The 18,204-nt window shown below is 34.4% G+C and overlaps 1 protein-coding gene across 2 annotated transcripts in view; it reads left to right on the top strand.

The window, feature by feature from the left end:
- The window catches only part of LOC123694172 (protein N-terminal asparagine amidohydrolase), an 86,752-nt gene that overhangs the window by 54,932 nt on the left and 13,616 nt on the right, over positions 1-18,204 (top strand). For both annotated transcript variants that reach the window (XM_045639515.1, XM_045639514.1), the window contains 2 exons: positions 6,030-6,083; positions 14,909-14,959. The gene's annotated coding sequence lies outside the window, so the exon portion shown is untranslated. The remainder of the gene's footprint in view (positions 1-6,029; positions 6,084-14,908; positions 14,960-18,204) is intronic.

Raw genomic sequence — 18,204 nt, forward strand, 5'->3', positions numbered from 1 at the left:
GTCCCTTTAATAGGTATAACGTGACTACACATGTGCCCATCTGGTGCTTTCATCTATCCATTCGCCCACTTAATGTGATACTGATTTGTGATCTTTATGTGCCCTTTGTTGCATTCTTTCATTTAGCTTTATCCTGCAAGGATAATTTTTGTCCTTTCGTTGGTGACTTTATATTTAGATGTATGAGATGGTATCTCAGGATTTTTCCAGATTCTTGTGTCTAATTCGTCATGTTGTGTTCATAGATCTAGTTTTTACGTAAATGCAAATTGTCCATAATGATTACAGTGGAAGAAAACAATAATATAGGTTTCATAGCCGCCAATCGTACATATTAGCATAAATCGAGTTGGATGAAAAAAAATGGGTTTCTTTATGTCAATTATTCATTATTATTGACGAGGCAATTACATACAGAAGTGTCGTAAAGTAGATATCGTTTTCAAATCAATATAAAATAACAGCTTGGAAGTGGGTCACTCTATTATTATGCATATCATATCGAACAGTAATTGTTCATAAATTGTATTGATTTAACCGGTCCACACAGCAGGAAATCTTCAATTATAAATACGTCTCTCTTAATTCGCACTCGCATAACGATGGTTTTGTGCGTGTATGAGTAACATCCGGCAAAGACATCTGTTCTTTCTGCTCTTAGCTCCAGTTATCAGTTGATGTCATCCTTTATCCACGTATCATCGATGTCGATGTGCAAGTGGTTTAATAAAGTGATCATTTTAATTTGAATCGAGGTCCTTGACATTTACAATATTAAGTCTGGGATGACTCCAATTGTGATATAGATTTTGAAAGCTTGATTTTTATATTGTTATTTATATTTAACTGAAGGACCACAAATATATTGCCATTTCGACGTGTTAAATACAACACTAAAGTCTAACTGTAATCCTAAAACACGGCGAGCGAATGCTATACTTAAATCTTATAATGTTCATGGTATTATTCCTATTATAATAAATGGCATAAGAGACAAAGTTGTTGGGTAACGGAACGCGATATCAAATCTCGCAACGAAAATGACAGACACGCTACACTCACGCGAGTGTCTCGAAACTGTTCCGGTCATTTGGTCACGATCTAACATTCTAACACATCTGTGCACGGAATGTAAAAATAATATTTGCTCACAGTTCATACGTATCGATTCCGATCGCCGTTATAATTACTTATTTCGATTCGTTTTACTCGGCGCCGTTCCGATGATATATGCCAGTCCGATATTCTACCTTTTATCCACCATTTATCTCTCATTCGTTCTGAATTATGTAAATGTTTTACGATAGCCTCTTTAATATCATAGCTTCGATAGCGTTATGTGATTTATTGGCGGCTCGTATACATATGATGCATGGTTCTTACTCTATTTGACGTGAGATGGATGCATGTGGCGGAGTTCCTTATTGCTGTCGTTTGTTGTAAAATTTAGTGGACACGATATGTCGTTGTCGCTTGGATGTCGTTTATTTTCTAATGTCTTGAAATAATGGTGATTTATTGATTCGAGATTCGATGATAATGTACTTTACTGTAATGTTGTAACAGGTTCCCTTTCTGTGTATAATAATGTGGTTTAAATATCAAAAGTGCACGCACGATATGTAAAATTTTCTGATAATTGAATTAATATCAATTCCATAATTATATAGAAGAAAAACAAGTTGTCTGGTATATCTTACATTACTTTAAATATATGTAACTGGTTAGTAACTGACTTCTAATTACTTATTTTGCATAATATGTAACATACATTTATAATTATTTATTAATTGCTGCATGCATACTAGATATGCATCTGATACTTTCTACTGCCACGGCCATATTTATTTAACTTGTAAAGACGCAAGACTAGTTTGATTAAATAAATGAAGTTGATTTTCTAGGAAATGTTTAAATAGACTCGGGTTCATAAAGCAACTATCCACGACATTCGTTTTAGACAAGACTTAACATTATTTACGGTTGAAGCATGTAGTCAGGGCTGTGATACATCCGTATTCGCCTCAAGCATGGCTATTAATTTGTCATCATTCAATATTGCGCATGATATTTAAAATTTATTACCAAAGATAACGCGTTATCGAGCGAGATTTACTGCACGTTCGTAACTTTGATTTAAACACTCCAGTAGCGGTAATAAAAATGTCGAACGAACACTAAACCCAATTCTTTATCATATTATATCACAAACAATAGATCATAGTTTACGAACCCTTCACGTCTTAAGTGCGCGATATATTTGTTCCGATGAATGTGCACTAACTAGCGGTGGCGGTGTTATTTATGACAGGCGATACTATCAACCCGCACTTGTCAATCACTAGAATGCCAGATGGACTCGACGGACCTGAGCATAAAGCACGGAGACTGAATCTAAGCCTTCGCCCTTTTCAATTGAAATTAAAATTGCCGAGCAATGCTGTTGTAATACCGTCCGTTGTCTATGGTCATCCATCACCCGAGGTTCCGCGCGTAACGAGCCTTTATTCGAAAGTATATGCGCCTGCGACCGTTTTTACACCCTCCGAAGTTTTTTATTGATGGATCACGAATTTGTATTAGCTTATCGTCTTCAAATATATATCTTGATCAATGCTTGTCTGTTCCGTTTAAAGGTCTACAACCTACCATTTCGTTATCTGCCGTTAATCTCGCGCATGTGTTAAGTGTGCTATAATAGACTGTTATTCATATTTGTTTTTTTCTGAATGCGGTAGCTTGAAGGGATAAAGTGTATCAGATCGGCATAACTGCATATCTAATTCGGACCCCACGTAAATCAGGGATGTAGCGTCTTAAGAAATTGCCCTAACGACTGTCAGATTGTATCGCAATATTGACGTTTCAATACAATGCCGTGCATCAATCAGAGGGGCTGACGTATAGAAAACGACACGCCTCGTCTGTCTTTGAGCCAAACGTGTATGTAAATAACATTTAAAAGGGTGTAATAAATTTACCGTGTCCTTAGTAAGATTGTGTGCAAATTACAGAACAAATTATTCTGCGTTCACATCGTTATATATTTGCTCATGAAACAAGTTCATGAATGCATAATATTAAATAAGCAACGAAATATGTCCAATAAATAAGTTAAAAACGATGTTAAAGAAGACTGATGATATAAAAATGTATTTAATTCCTAGTCCACAAATATTCGCTAATAACTATAAAGAGACGAGATTTGAATCAATTTGCATTAACGTTTTGCTATATTATAATCTCGTCGTCTTAAAATTATTCATGAACGTATTCATTGCCAATTTTGATAGCTGTATCATTATACCGGTTCCTTTCATCGATATTTTTATGTTGTATTAATCAAAAGTTGAAGCTATTCGGTGAGAGAATAGATAAACTGTTTCTTGGTCTAGTTTTGGTGTCGTCTGTGGGAATTAGTTTTATACAATTTATATTATCATAAATTTCCTCAATGCTAGAAATGTTGCTGCGTAAGTAGGTCACAAAAGGATGATAGGAATCTCATTAGAAGCTAAAATATATCTAATTTATACATTTTTAACAGTGGCTGTAGCTATTAATACATCTGTTAATGTATATGAACATTAATGTGAAGAAATCTACAAACACAATCATTTGTAACTTTCGTGTTTTCAGAAGTAAATGTTATAATAATGTAGGTAGGAGCTTCTATGAAATATTTGTGTGCTGAGAACAAAATACGTGATGCAACAGTATGGAATCTCAGTGTTTTACGCTCGTACGAACGCACCAATGATTAATAGCCTCGGGATGATAGCAACAGCCGGACAATATTGTCTCATTTTCCGTTAATGATCTATTGAATATATACTATCGGTTGTGCACGGTCTTTCACTTGACTTTCTAATGTAAATAGTGTGTGTTTTTAATTTTGGTATGAGCATTAATGAATCTTTATACTGTACCGAAAGATTCTTCGCGGAATTATCTTTCTTCTAAATCTAAACTATGTGCCCCACATATTTTACCAGTCAATAAACACATATCGATTTTTTGTTCCATCATAAGATTAGCAAGGAATTAAGTAATAGTTGATGTGATAGCTCAATTAAAACAATTCGAACGTGAAACAATTTTTGCAGATGCATCCTTCACGACTATACAATAGCAACGTGTTATTACACAAAACACGGCTCGCAATACGGTGAAATTACTATGATTTTATTTCCAATATAGAATAGATATGCCAACAGCATCGTGTAATCGTCCCAAATTATCCGAGACTCGGTCAGTGTTGGTTCTTCAAATGGTATTGTTCTTGCAACAATGTGGTCTTTAAAACGCGTCGTGACTTTCACAAAATTTAAAGAGGCACTGATAGTATGTGTCTCTCTAAATAATACATTAGTATCATCGACATATCACACCAGTGACAGGTATATTTTTATTATTGCAGAACAATTAAGAGTTTTTTGCCCTTTGCTTCATTAAATTGGGTTTGTTTATTCTTATGTTTAGGTCTGTCAGTCTTTTTATGTCTAGCATTATTGTATTGTGCCAACCTTAGCTTTTTTTCAATCGAGCATCCTTAAGTTTGAGGTAGGATACAGGATCTCGATTTACCGCAAAAACCTTATCACTAATGTCTCTTCTCTCATTAATATTATTATCAGCACCGCTAGAATGTGACACAAAATCTATATTTAATTCAGCTTTACAATATTTTGGTTCGAGTTTATCAGTGACAAAATGTTCTGCGCAACGGTCTTTCCGTTATTCTTTTTTTTTTGTTCACTTCTCAGAAATAGATAAGACGGTTATTTAAGTGTTGTGGTGATGGTTATACGATTGCTAATAAGAATGAAGAATGATGATTTTAATACGAAGAGTTATTCTTTGACCTACAATTTGTGTATAGTGTCAAAATAAACATGTACGCCAAGTGGACGCCTAAAGGAAATTTTAAGGATCGCTTTAAAATTTGATAGATAAAATTTTTGCATGCTTTATTGTTCAAGCACGAAGATAATGACGGCTATGCGTTTATCGTTAGCAGTTGTGTCGATGCAGTCATACCGATACATCAATGCTTTACTTGCATTCTCTGTGAAATTAATTTCACCGTCCGTCCGTCGGTTGCGAGCTTCGTAATTATCTCGGCATCCTACGCCCAGTAATGAAGATATCGCCTGATCTTTATTGCCGTAATGAAATATAGAGAAATAGTTACACGAGACTAGATTTACAACTCGCAACTTGTGTGATAATGGCGGGAAATGTCTGTTATGTGTGTTTTAATGTTGACACAATTTCTTGGATGCGTAATTGGGATGTTAGGTAGTGTGCGGTTTGGATGTTAGTTAGGCTGTAAGGTTTCGCTTAAATTGTAATGTTTGTGAGGTTTTTGATACGCGTTCTTTGAAAGTTAGTTATTACAATTTTAATAAAAATAGATGCATAGATTGGAATCAACAATGGAATAGAATATTTATTTATTCAAAGACCAATAGGCCAGTGCTTTCACAGCTTCTTTTCAGCCAATAGATATCGAAGAATTTATTATTAGCAGAACCAATAACATGCTCTATCTACACTTTGCTCAAGAAACAAGTCTTTATAACATACCGCATTGAATTAAATGCTTTCTATCTACAAATCATTTGTCTCAAACTTGTTCATCTCAGAACACGCTCGTATAGCACTCGTAAAACCTCGTGGTTTCGTCTCAACTTGCGGTAGGCCGTTCACCGCTTGAAGGACGTGCATAAATAATGGAGTGGCTTTTTATCGGCGACACACTATTTAAGAGTTTCTTGATCTCGTTCGAATGTTTGGGATTTTGAAGCTTCATTGATTAGACGATTGTTCGATTTGGTGAAATGTTTGATGTGCTTGGAGTACTATTAAGTATTCTTCGGTTGTAGTGACTTTAATTGTGGTGAATTTGAAGGTATAATGTGTGCAATGTGCATGTTTAGGTGATTGTGTTTTTAGGTTATGTTTATTAGCGTTGCTCTTACTAGAGGCAATAAGTTATGGTTTTAATGGTATGTTTTTTGTTGCAGATATTTCATACTCAATCTACCCGAATGCACGCACCGAGTTTCTCTGATATAAATGTAAGTATCGCTTGTTTAAATAGGTACATAAAGTAAGTCCGGTGACCGAAAAAAAAAGTCTATGAATAATTTATTCACTCAAAAATATGTTAATTAGTGAATTAATTCGACCGCATACTTGAAGCGAATTTAACCCTTAGCAGGTATTGTGGGTCAAATTTGACCCAGAAGCGCACATTTTCGGTTATAATTCTTTAAATATTTATGCAACGACTATGCGCTTCTAAGTATTCTCAGTGCGTCGCTAGCTGCAGCGGGAGGTGGATGTGCAGCACCGTGACTATCTTAGGAGCGGAGGTATGTAGCTTTCTGGGTCACGGTCGACCCACGACACCAAATAAGTAACTTTTTTCACTGAGTGTAATTACTTACTTTTTTGTTTTATTGTTTATTTGTACTACATTGGAGGGCTTTTTGAACGACAGACAAATCGAGGAGTTGATGGACGACTTAAGTGATGATTTGGAATTGAAAGTGAAAGAATACCAAATGTAAACCAACTTTGTGACGACGAAATCATCAGCGATCGAGACAATCCCTAATCTGTTAGTTGCTCAGAAGACAGTGTATTTGGAGTAAGTTCTGACGACAGTGAAAACGAAGAGGAGATACGAGAATAATAGAAAATATACGTGGAACGAAAATACGAGAGATGAGAGTGAAGAAGATGAGGATGATATTTGATGGTAGAAGTCATTTTGGTTTTGGTTGTCATTTTTTTTATTTTATGCTGATTTCAGAAGCAATTTATTTTTTTGTTATAATAAAGATATGAGAAGTGCCATTAATATATTTTAGTTAAAGTTTTTCTAACATTTCTATTTTTTTTTATGTTTTAAGTTCACACTAACCAAAAAGTGCCATAAAATAAGGTTAATTACAAATCCGTGTAAAACATGATATTTTTTATATATTCTAAAATCAAATAAAGTTAATTTTGTAAAAAAATATTTTTTTATTTCTTATCTAACCATATTTTATACAAATAATAAAAAATCTACGTTCTACAACAGATTTTTTGGTATGGGTTGAATTTGACCCACGATACCGGTAGTGTTGCCAAAAAAGGCGATACCAGCTAAGGGTTAAAATTACTATAACTTCTTTGTCTTCAACATTATGACATTATGATGCTTTTTATCAGTTGATTTTGTCAATATTCCATCATTAAACTACACACGATCTATTTCATAATAAAATATCCGAATTGGAAACAATAATGCGACGTTCGTAACACAAAATCCAAGCGTAAAGATATTATCTAATTGCAGTTATCTGGATCTCTGTCACGTTACATGTTATTCGGTCTCGCCGTGTTTCGAAATGTAATTACGCGAAACAAATGAGCCATGAGCAATACTGAAGCGCTATTTGCGAAGGATACGCTGAGCTTGAGAAATACGCATTATTAATAATAAACATATGTAGTTGTTGTTTATCTCGAGATCGCTTCGTTTTAACTGGTCTACGGGAGATGGTACTTGTCGGTTTCGTAAGGCGTTAATTTCATGGGAAATAATGATGATTTTGATTCGGTGAAAAGTTTGGTATAAAATTTACAGTGCCAATAGAATTTGGAGTTAACGGTATTCAATCGTTGGTTTCCGTGTGTTAATAAGCAACCTACTAATGCGATATAGAAGTCCGTTTTAAGTTAGACAGACTCTTCCTTTTTTATAAACCTGGACTAACACTCTAGAAATTAGCTCAAGTACTAACATTTACACCAGGCGGTCAGGTCAACTCAAATCTGTATGCATTAATTCAATTGATTGATTGCAAACTTAAATTAGGCTTTTACATATGTGGTCAAATTCTAAAGAAAAGTTCATTGACGTTTAGCAATAATACAAGAGATATTATGTTAGTTTTATCATAACCATCAACAATGCCACGGTTCGACTCAAATCGATTCGCGCCGGTCGAGAGCCTGTGCATCGGATGACGCGTGCGATACGCAATATTATGTATCCAATATTATCTACACTAATATTATTAAGACTCTACTCTGATGAGTATAAACACAAAATCTTCGCCTTCTCCGACTATCGAGTCGTGGACCGTTTTGAATTTCACCAACAGAAAGCTGCATTGTTCCTGAGTGACCGTCTATATGTCATTTTGTTTTTATATTGTGTCAACCCGCGAGGAAGTTTTGGGATAGTTTTATATACCCACTTTCTTCTCTCTTTGCATGTTACTGCAAGAATATAATTGAGGAGAGTATTGCTCGAATCGTAATCAAGGTTTGTTTGTTTATGTTTCTGTGGCTCATAGGAGTCCTTTAAAATATAATATCCAAGTATCGGTTTATAGAAATCATACCGAGTTACATTTTCCCATTTTGGACTCCGCTATTGTCCGGTGTATACTGATTCTTTACGTTTATAACCTCCTCAAAAATATGTCTATGAGTTTCTTACATGTTATGTATTGAAGCGTTTAAGTATAAAGCGTCTGATAGTTGTTTGGTAAGTAATTATCTTTGTTAATTGTGCCTAATAATATAGGATAAACATTACCAACACATATTGAATGGAAACGTGTGTAAATCAAATGGTAAATCATAGGGCCGATAACGTAATTAATGGCAACACGTCTTCGTTATTTATTGTCTATTCTTAATACTGTTAAATTGGTGTGTACAGTGAAAGTGTGTCGTGTGCTATAATGAATTTTGTAATTTAATGTTTCGACGGTGTATGAAATATGACCAATATATTTCTTGCACTGTAGATCTCTAGAATGTTTAATACAATGACCGCACGGCAAATTGGTTATGTATTTATGTTTTCAACTGCTATGTGTATTATGTGTTCTGTACTTTCATTTTTGGAATAGTATGAATAATTCATGATAATTTTTAATCGCTTCATAACAACTTTAACAACGCAGGATACATTCTTAGCCCATGCCTTACCATCGATTCAGTACAAATTGTTATGCTCCCATAAAATACTCAACAACGGCATAATAATCACTTATCAAATTAATAAAAATCAGTATCTATATCTGTTAGTAATTTCATTACTTCATAGCGAAGACCACAACGTTACTAAGAAATCTGTATACAAGTAAGTAACCCGTAGTTTCCCACGCGTGCGCATCTTTGCAGGATATGCGGAATTACAGTGATATTTCTATATCTCATTACATGGAGATTTCTACCGGACCTGTGCGGTTATCTGGTCTAATTGATTTTAAATTATATGGCTATGGTGGTCCGTTTGGTATACGCATTTGTGATAAGTTATTGTTAGAATCTTGAAGGCAATGTTGGAGGTTGGTTGACGATGACTTTTTGGGTCTTTAAACTTGTGTAGCTATTTCAATAAATGGAGTAAACCACATCCTCCGATGCAATTATCAAAGGATGTGGTTGTGCGACACCAACTGAAAAATAGCGTGTTTTATCTATGTCAAAATTGCAAACACGAAGAGAATTGTTTGTAGGGAGAAATAATATTATAAAATTTTAAATTAATTACGATATAACTCAAATACTTCCAGGAAGCATACTCTAATACCATCCTATTTATATGCCAAAATACGATCTTAAGGTTTAAGCACTAGGGTTCAAAATTTTCCAAGTAGATACCTTCTATAGGTGCAGTACCGGTAGCTATCAGCTATGTGTAACTTGTTACGGCTCTACAGACATGTATCACAAGATTTAGTATAATTTGATTATGTTGTTTGGTGAACAGATATCTTGAGATCTAGTGGCTAAAAGCTTTACGCAAGTTGCTGTAATGTAATTATTGTTTAGGGCGTAGATTCTGTCGTATGTAAGAAGTTTGAAATCACCATCTTTTTCAATTCTTTTAAGCCTGTATGTAGGTATTTATAATTTACTAACCAACGTCATTAATAAATAATGATAATCAATAACTAAGACTCTTTGTTAATTTAATTTAACTAAATATAAATTAATTAAAGTAATCTGCAAACCCTGAATTTCCCTTCTGAATTCTGATACAAGACATAAAACAAATACTAAACATTATTTAATGTTACGCTTACACGGAGCGCTGTTAAATCTCTTACGGGCAATACATTTAACCCGAAAGTGGCATAGGTCGGGCACAACATACCCCAGTCACATATAAAATTACCGAGTGAATCAAATATAAACTAGTATTGCTAACACCTCGCCGGTCACGAAGTTTATTTTAATTCGTGTGAGATAAACGCTCATTGAAATTTGCATGAAATTGTATTAAGCGGATCTAATATGCGTCAAGCTAACGTGCTCGGTTAGGCTTCAGTTCATAGTTGATAGTTTGTATATTGTTTCATTGTACATGTTGTGCGCGTATTTTATCTAGTAATTGACTATTGTATTAATAAAGACATTAATGTAAATTTATTGTTTTATTAGTAGTAGATGTAGCAATAAATCATGTTACTGTTGTTCTGTTGTTTAATAGTGTGGTAGTTAACTCGTTACGTTTAGTGTTTTTGTGAATTGATTTTTCTCGTAAATCGAATACCAAACTATTCATTAAAATTTGCATGTCCAAACTTACGTTATAATATAACATAACATTAAAAGCATACATTTTAGATGCATTAATATATAATGCCAGATGATTAATTCCTGTTTTATTCAATAAATCCAGATTCTCCCATGAAACGCGCTTAGTTAATACAAATAATTTCATAGAATATCATGCAAGTATGCACAGCGTGATGCATTCAATATTTCACAGCGGTGAAGGGTTGAATAGGAGAAATGACGTCATAACCCGTTATAATGCTGGATACTGGATATTAATTTGCATGCAAACTGCGCTTTCCTCTTTACTTTCGATAAACAAATTCCTTTAAATGCAGTGAGTGGATATAAAACAGCGGGATCTGATTTTACTGTTTCCTTATTGATTTATCGATCGGTCGTGTCTTCTGGTGGACTATATTTAAGTGATACTAAAGTATGTAGTAGTACAATAATTTAAAAATAGAATATGATGATGTTATAATGGAAGAAAAAAGTGAAACTTCATTTTTAGGTATAGTTTTAGACAATGAACTTAAATGGTCATCACACATTAATTAGGTATGTAGTAAAGTTAATAAATTTGTATATGCCCTGAGACGCCTACGAAAAATTACGGATTTAAGAACCACTCTATCGACTTATCACGCTCATGTAATATCTATCTTGAGATACGGTCTTATAATCTGGGGTAATGGCGTAAACATCAGAAAAGCGTTCATCTCACAAAAAAAATGTATACGCGCGATTTGTGGCGTAGGTCCGTACGAATCGTGTAAACCGCTATTTATTAAACTCAAGTTGTTAACTTTGCCGTGCTTATATATTTACGAAGTTTGTATTTTTGTAAAAAGACATAAATATCTCTTTAACACGGCCCAAGAAATATACAGCCACGACCACCGTCATCCAGATAGACTTGTTTACAATAAAACACCCAGGACCACTTTGTATACCAAAAATTGTCATGCTATGTGTATTCGTATATTAAATAAACTTCCCGAAACTATAAAAATGTTAAATATCGGTCCTTTTAAGACAAAACTATATGAGTGGCTAAATAACAAAAATTTCTATAATGTATCTGAATATTTAAATTTGTAACATATTATGTTTAATTTTATTATTGAATATAATATAAAATGTGTAAATTTTATCATGTGACAATGAAATAATGTACTTTTTATATAAAATAATGTTGCGGAATTTGCACGCCATTTATGGCTAATGTGTTGATTCTACCTAAGTATAAGTAATATCTTTGTACACACATTATGCAAATAAAGAAATTTATTTATTTATTTATTTATGATGGGTATATAGTAACTTTTTATAAATTTTAGAGTACAATAAAGGAGATATGAATATAAAGTAGAACACATTTGTAAAGCAACAAATAGACATCTATAAAAAGTTCTTATTTCTTTCTTTCTAGAAAAAGATGCTTTTTATAGAAAGAAAGAAAGAAGAACTTTTTGAAATTTACAAGCGTCTCGGATAGCGATATATTTAAGTCTGTAATAATAATAAATTAACATCCCATATGCTTGTAAATGACAAAATATTTGAAGATTAACGGCGTTTTAGCGTCGAATCGATATATCTAAAGAATTCGGAAGCGGCGCCATATAATGAGTTGCTTTAGTGTGAAGAAATTTATGCTAATTGCACTTTTGTTTGCTCATATTTATATAAACGCGCTCATAAAATATGGAAATTGTGAGTTGACTTGCTTTCTTTTTTATATTCGGATACATTAAGTTGAATTATAATAATCAAGACTTGATAAAATGATTAATAATTTTATTATAGTGATTCAATTTATAAACACGTTTTCATAATGATCTATAGATAATTAGCTTATGCTGGTTTTCATTGTCTTGTATTTATTTAAATGACTTTATAGTGGAAACGATAATATTTTTATTCCAGAGAATCTTATTATCTGGTGATGTTGTCATTCCTATTATTATGATTAATAACATTACTTATTATTATCATGATGAACTTGATCTTTCACTGTCGAAAATGCTGAACAATTTATGTACAGATAAAATATTAAACTGATGAAGTAATGTATAAAAAAAATTAAAGCATGCATAGTATAATCAAGAAAATAAGGAAGAGCGAATTTAAGAAAAGTTTTATAAACTGGTCTAATGTTTTGTTCAGTTGGATTTGTAGATAAACGCTTGGTTTAGGATAACGAACGCGACTGTTTAAAAAAAAGCCGAGCCAGCAGCAGCTCAATCAAATCAAATCTTTATTGTGCAACACAGGGTCAAGACAGGTACAAATAAAATTAAACAATCCGTCAATAAAAACACAACAGGCGGTTAGACTCAATCATGTATCACTTCCAAATATTAACCCCATTACCGCTTACGATTGACAAGTCCCTACCTATCTTCTACTCATATTAGATCAAATGCAATCCAACCAAGTGCTGGACTTGATGTTAAATCCAACCAAGTGTTGATACTGCATGTTATTACGAACTCGCGTGTGGCCGACCAGTCTCAAGCAGACTTCCTGTCACCATGAGTCAGTGGCTATCGGGGATCTTATCGTGATAACACAACACGTACGCTCTCCAAGATTGTACATACTAGCTAGGGACTGTAGCTTCACTCGCATGGTGGTGCCTGCGTTTATGGTTGACTATGTCCTAATACAGACTATAATATAATCTATGTGGGTACCAAATTTTGTAGAGATCCGTTTTACCTCTGTAAAATGTAGCCTATGTCACAGAGTAATAACTATAGTAGCTAGCCTATGTGCTAATTCAGACTATATAGTATGTGTATACCCAATTTCATACAGGTCCGATCAGCTGATTTTGCGTGAAAGAGTAACAGACATACTTAGAAAACATTCGCGTTTATTATAGTTGTAGTAAGATTTGTAGGATATGTTACTGGCTGACCCGGTAAACGTTCTGCCCCAACATGCTTTTACAAACGTTTAAGAACTGTACAAAAAATTTCATAACAAACTGTCATTTCGAAGTGGTTACGTGAATGCGATGCGAATAGTTAACACAAACGAAATATAGATATTGTAAACATTGATAACGCTTATCAATTGCACAGTTTAAGTTTAGTTCATGATTTGGGATTTGTCGTTTAGATTTTTGGATGTATTTTATAATAATGAGAACATTGCCGATCGATGGTTATCTATTTGTTGCATTGAGATGGTTATCTATTTATTTCACAATCTGATACGTCGTGGTGGATTCGTTGTGTGCAAAATACCAGTCAATTGAAATTAAATTCTACTCACATTGTGTAAGCAAAAAATTAGGTGTGTCATGTTATCAATAAACAATGATTCTGGGAATGTGTTTATTGATAAAGTACAATGTAGGTATTTTATTTTTTATTGAAATTTTATTTTCAAACGCTGTTAATTAAAAATAATAATGCTAATTTGTTATGTTTAATGATTCATAAAAGCTCGAATAAAACAAGAATCGACTTTACTCTCCAAATTAATTAAAACTTTCTATACATGATTATAATTGACTATTCCTAAATGCAAGATGTAATCAAAATTAAAATTGTGTTTTGATAGACGAAAGCATAATAATTAACTAATGGTAGGTATATTTAGGTATTATATATTTTCTATGTTTAGCTTGTGAATAGTTTAACATTAAAGAAATAGATGGAACCAGGTAGGTAGGTGAGTATATCAGTTTCTATGTCACCAGTTGCAATCGACGTAATCAAAAAATTCAATCCTGATTAAATATAATATTATGCATTATTCATCTGAAATTATTGATATAAAATAACGATTAGCGTGCGCATTATTTTCAGGATCTCAGTTAGATCTTTTATCGCTACTAAATCGATTGTCGTAAATCCGAGTTGCAGGCCATTGTTACCGTACATTGCTTGTATGGGAGCGGCCGAAATAAATCACGAATAAAACCATATCGGCAGAATCGTAGACTATCGTTCGGATCGACCGCGGGCTACATCGAGATACCGAGATATTACGCTATTGAATTAGCATTACCACTGTTCACATTATGTTCGTGATGAGGGCATGTCCCATTTATCGTGGCCGTATTATTGCAGTTCTTTAAAACAGCGCGAGGAGGATAATACGTAACGAAACGTAGGAATCGTGCGAGATCTCGGTAGCCGATAACACGGATAATCTTCACATCTTTGTCCCCGCGCACGCATGCCACCTGCGGAACGCGACATGCGAGCTACTGCTCACAACTTTTTGCACGGTACCATACGAGGCTACACTACAGTACTACACGACACTTATTATTATCACATTAATATACCGTTTTTTGTTCCAGGTGGCTCAGCGACCTGAATGATCTTCCCATCAACAGCTCCACCGATTAAATGTGAGTTATTTAGAAATCTTCCATCGCTTAATTGAATACTATGTTTACAGCTCCTTATGAGGTCATCGGTTTATGATCGTTATAAGTTTGAGAGGCGCCAACAACTTCATTCATTAGTTTTGCAATATTATAGTTGGAAGCTAATTAAAGGAAACAGTTCATATTTCTAATACCGATAACGAAATACATCGGAAATGTATCAAACGTTGACCCGAATAACGGACGGTTAGATAACAGAACCCCCATTCAACTTCTGTGTTTCTTAGATAACTACTGCATTTATCGATCAACATTCGATGGTCCTTTTATCTCCGTGAGCTATCTATTCAGTAATAAATCGACCGAACTATAATTCAATTACGGTTGTATCGTGTGCCCGATCGTAGATAATTAAATCAAGTCAAATTTGAGGCAAATACGAACTAGAAGTCGTATCGGTTGAGTGCATAGATATTGAATAATAATAATTGGTGCACACGAGGCTGGGGCGGCGTCCGGGCCCCGGCGTCACGATGGAGATGGTATCGCGCGAGCGTGCCGCATCCATCAGACATCGAGGCTCACTATCTGCGGCGGTATCGCTCCAACGATAAGCATTGTCTTACCGGGACGATTATATCGGCGAAATTTGTGCTCGCCTCCGATCCGCCGTTTGTCTTTCGCCGCAAATGAGCCGGATAATAGCGGATCGAACATAAAAGGCGCGTTTCTGCTAAACTTTTGCCTAGTCATTAATATACCGTGGGAACAATATAACCTATAGACGAATCAGGGATCCGCTAGAGAGGACATAAATACTCTAATCGATCGTTATGTCACAGAATTAGAGTTGTAATCGCTCACGAAACCGCTCATTAACTTTACAGTTAGCGCTCTTGACATTTGTTAATACTAAATAATTTACGTCATAAAACTGCCAAGTCATTACGCGTTTACTGCGGATAAATTATATATTCCATATACGACATAAACATGCACTGAACGTCGTTAATACTGAGCATATGCAATCGAGCAGCTATTTAAGCTGAGCGCTGGCAAATGTGAGCGAGGAGCACTTAATAGCATTAATAGCATTAGCATCATTGTCTCGTGGTCATTAATAAGTGGTCGGACAGTTCTATTGGCTGCACTCCATAATGGGTCGGCCCGTGTTCTGGTGCGATGTCACGAATTCATATCCTAATGCCCTTAGGGAAAATATGGGAATGTTCGCCCGACCCGGCTATCAGATAGTTTAGTTCGCTTTGAGAAACAGGACGTTTATATTAATTACGGCATGAACGCTCATTACACTCGGCTCGTTTTCGAGCTTAAACTGTGGGAATAAATTGGCAATATACCACTTGTTATTGCCGTCTCCTATTATTTGTGCAAAATTTATCGACGTAAAATATCGCTTCATTGTACAATTACCACGTTTTATGACTTTAATTTTGCTTTTTAATTTAAATCATCATAAAAAGTCGATTTACATCCATCATTACTGCAATACATAAATTATTACTTAATTATTATTAGTTGATGCTTCAATTTCATATCCTACATTTAGCATCTATTAGCAGCGCGTCTATTAAAATTACTATACAAAAAGAAGTTGAACGTCACAGTGCTAAATTGTTTGCGGTAAATCCTATGACGTAAATATTATTTTCTTCTAATTATTGTTCAGTCATGTGTATTTTAATCTTATGGTTAATGTGTATAAATACCAAAATCGCATATCGTATTATGGCAGCTGTTAACTCATTAAGCCTGCGCGGGCGCGTGTGCTCAACAATTATAACCAATTAGCGGGTCGCGAGGTTCCGATTGCTTTGATCCGCCGGCCTATATCGGCTTAAGTGGATTATGGAAAGAGAGTAGTGGAGCCCTTAGGAGGAAGTAGGATCAGTTTAGGTGTGTTTATTGAATGCGTATGAATAGAATAGGTTGGTGACTGAAAATTTTAATAAATACATATATATTTTTTTAATGTAAACTGCAACAAAATATCGGGCAACTCACTTTCTGGAAGCTCACGACGCCGCCCATGAGCGTTCGCATTTTCAGAGACTTTACGAATGTTTTGTTGGCTTTTATAAATTTAAAATTTGTAAGCTTCTTGAAGGTTCTTTCTTTATCAAATAATAATTTGCTAGCCTTTTTAATATTTGTAGTGAATGACAAAAAGCTTTAAGGCAATATTTGATGAGTAAACTGGCATTCTTATTGTTGTGATCAGCGCGCTGTTCGTCTGATGTATGTAGGTGTTGAAGACAATCGTATTTTATGTATGATGACGTGAAAATATTTCCTGAAAAGTTATGCATTCTTAAATCTGCATCTAATAGTTAGCTGCATAATGCGCTACTAAATACAAATAAATTTATTTTCATTATTTCTCTCCACTCAGTAACGTTACAATTAGGCCTAATTCGAAAAAGCTCTGTGAAGGAATCAAAAATTTGAACTCTCTTTTGAATCTTGTTTGAATCCTGCTATCATTTCATCATTTCACAATTATTTTGTATCTGATTTTCGTAATCTGTGTCCCAGGAAAATAAGTTGGATCCACGTAACGAACTAAACGTTATTAGTTCAGGATTATACAACATAAAACCACAGCGCCACTTCACCTTGAATCTCCAACACTAGGTGCATTTAAAACTAATTAAGTAATTCAATTGCACACGAGCAAATAAACCATTAAACTGATTCTAGGAAGGCGGTAATAATATTCATTATCTTACGAACGAGACGCGCGACACACGATCGTTGCGCCTCTTTTGTTATTACTACCCAGATAAAAGCTAACGTTGTATTTCTTAGTAGCTTTCCGTCAGCGGCTTTGCTCGCATAGTCACAGAAAAACCTGCATAGTTCCCGTTCCCTGGGATTTCCGGAATAAAACCTATCCTATGTTCTGCCTTAGGTCTCAAGCTATCTCTGTACCAATTTTGCAGTAAATCCATGCAGTACTTTTTGAGTTTAGCCCGGACAAACATACAGACAAAAATAAATTTAAAAACTATATTTTTGGCTTCGGTATCTATTGTAGATCACTCCCCAAGTATTCTTAAAAGAATATTCAATGTTCAGTTTTGACTTTCCTATGTATTTTATTATATACACAGATAATACAATACTTTTTATAATATGTATAGATTGCTTATTGCACGATAGAGACACTATCGCGCCACTATTTCAAACATAATAAGCATTATCATAACAATAACAAGCTGGTACATAATTCGCAGCTTCGTATG

This window comes from Colias croceus, chromosome 9 (assembly GCF_905220415.1).
Source record: "Colias croceus chromosome 9, ilColCroc2.1".
Lineage (NCBI taxonomy): Eukaryota > Metazoa > Arthropoda > Insecta > Lepidoptera > Pieridae > Colias > Colias croceus.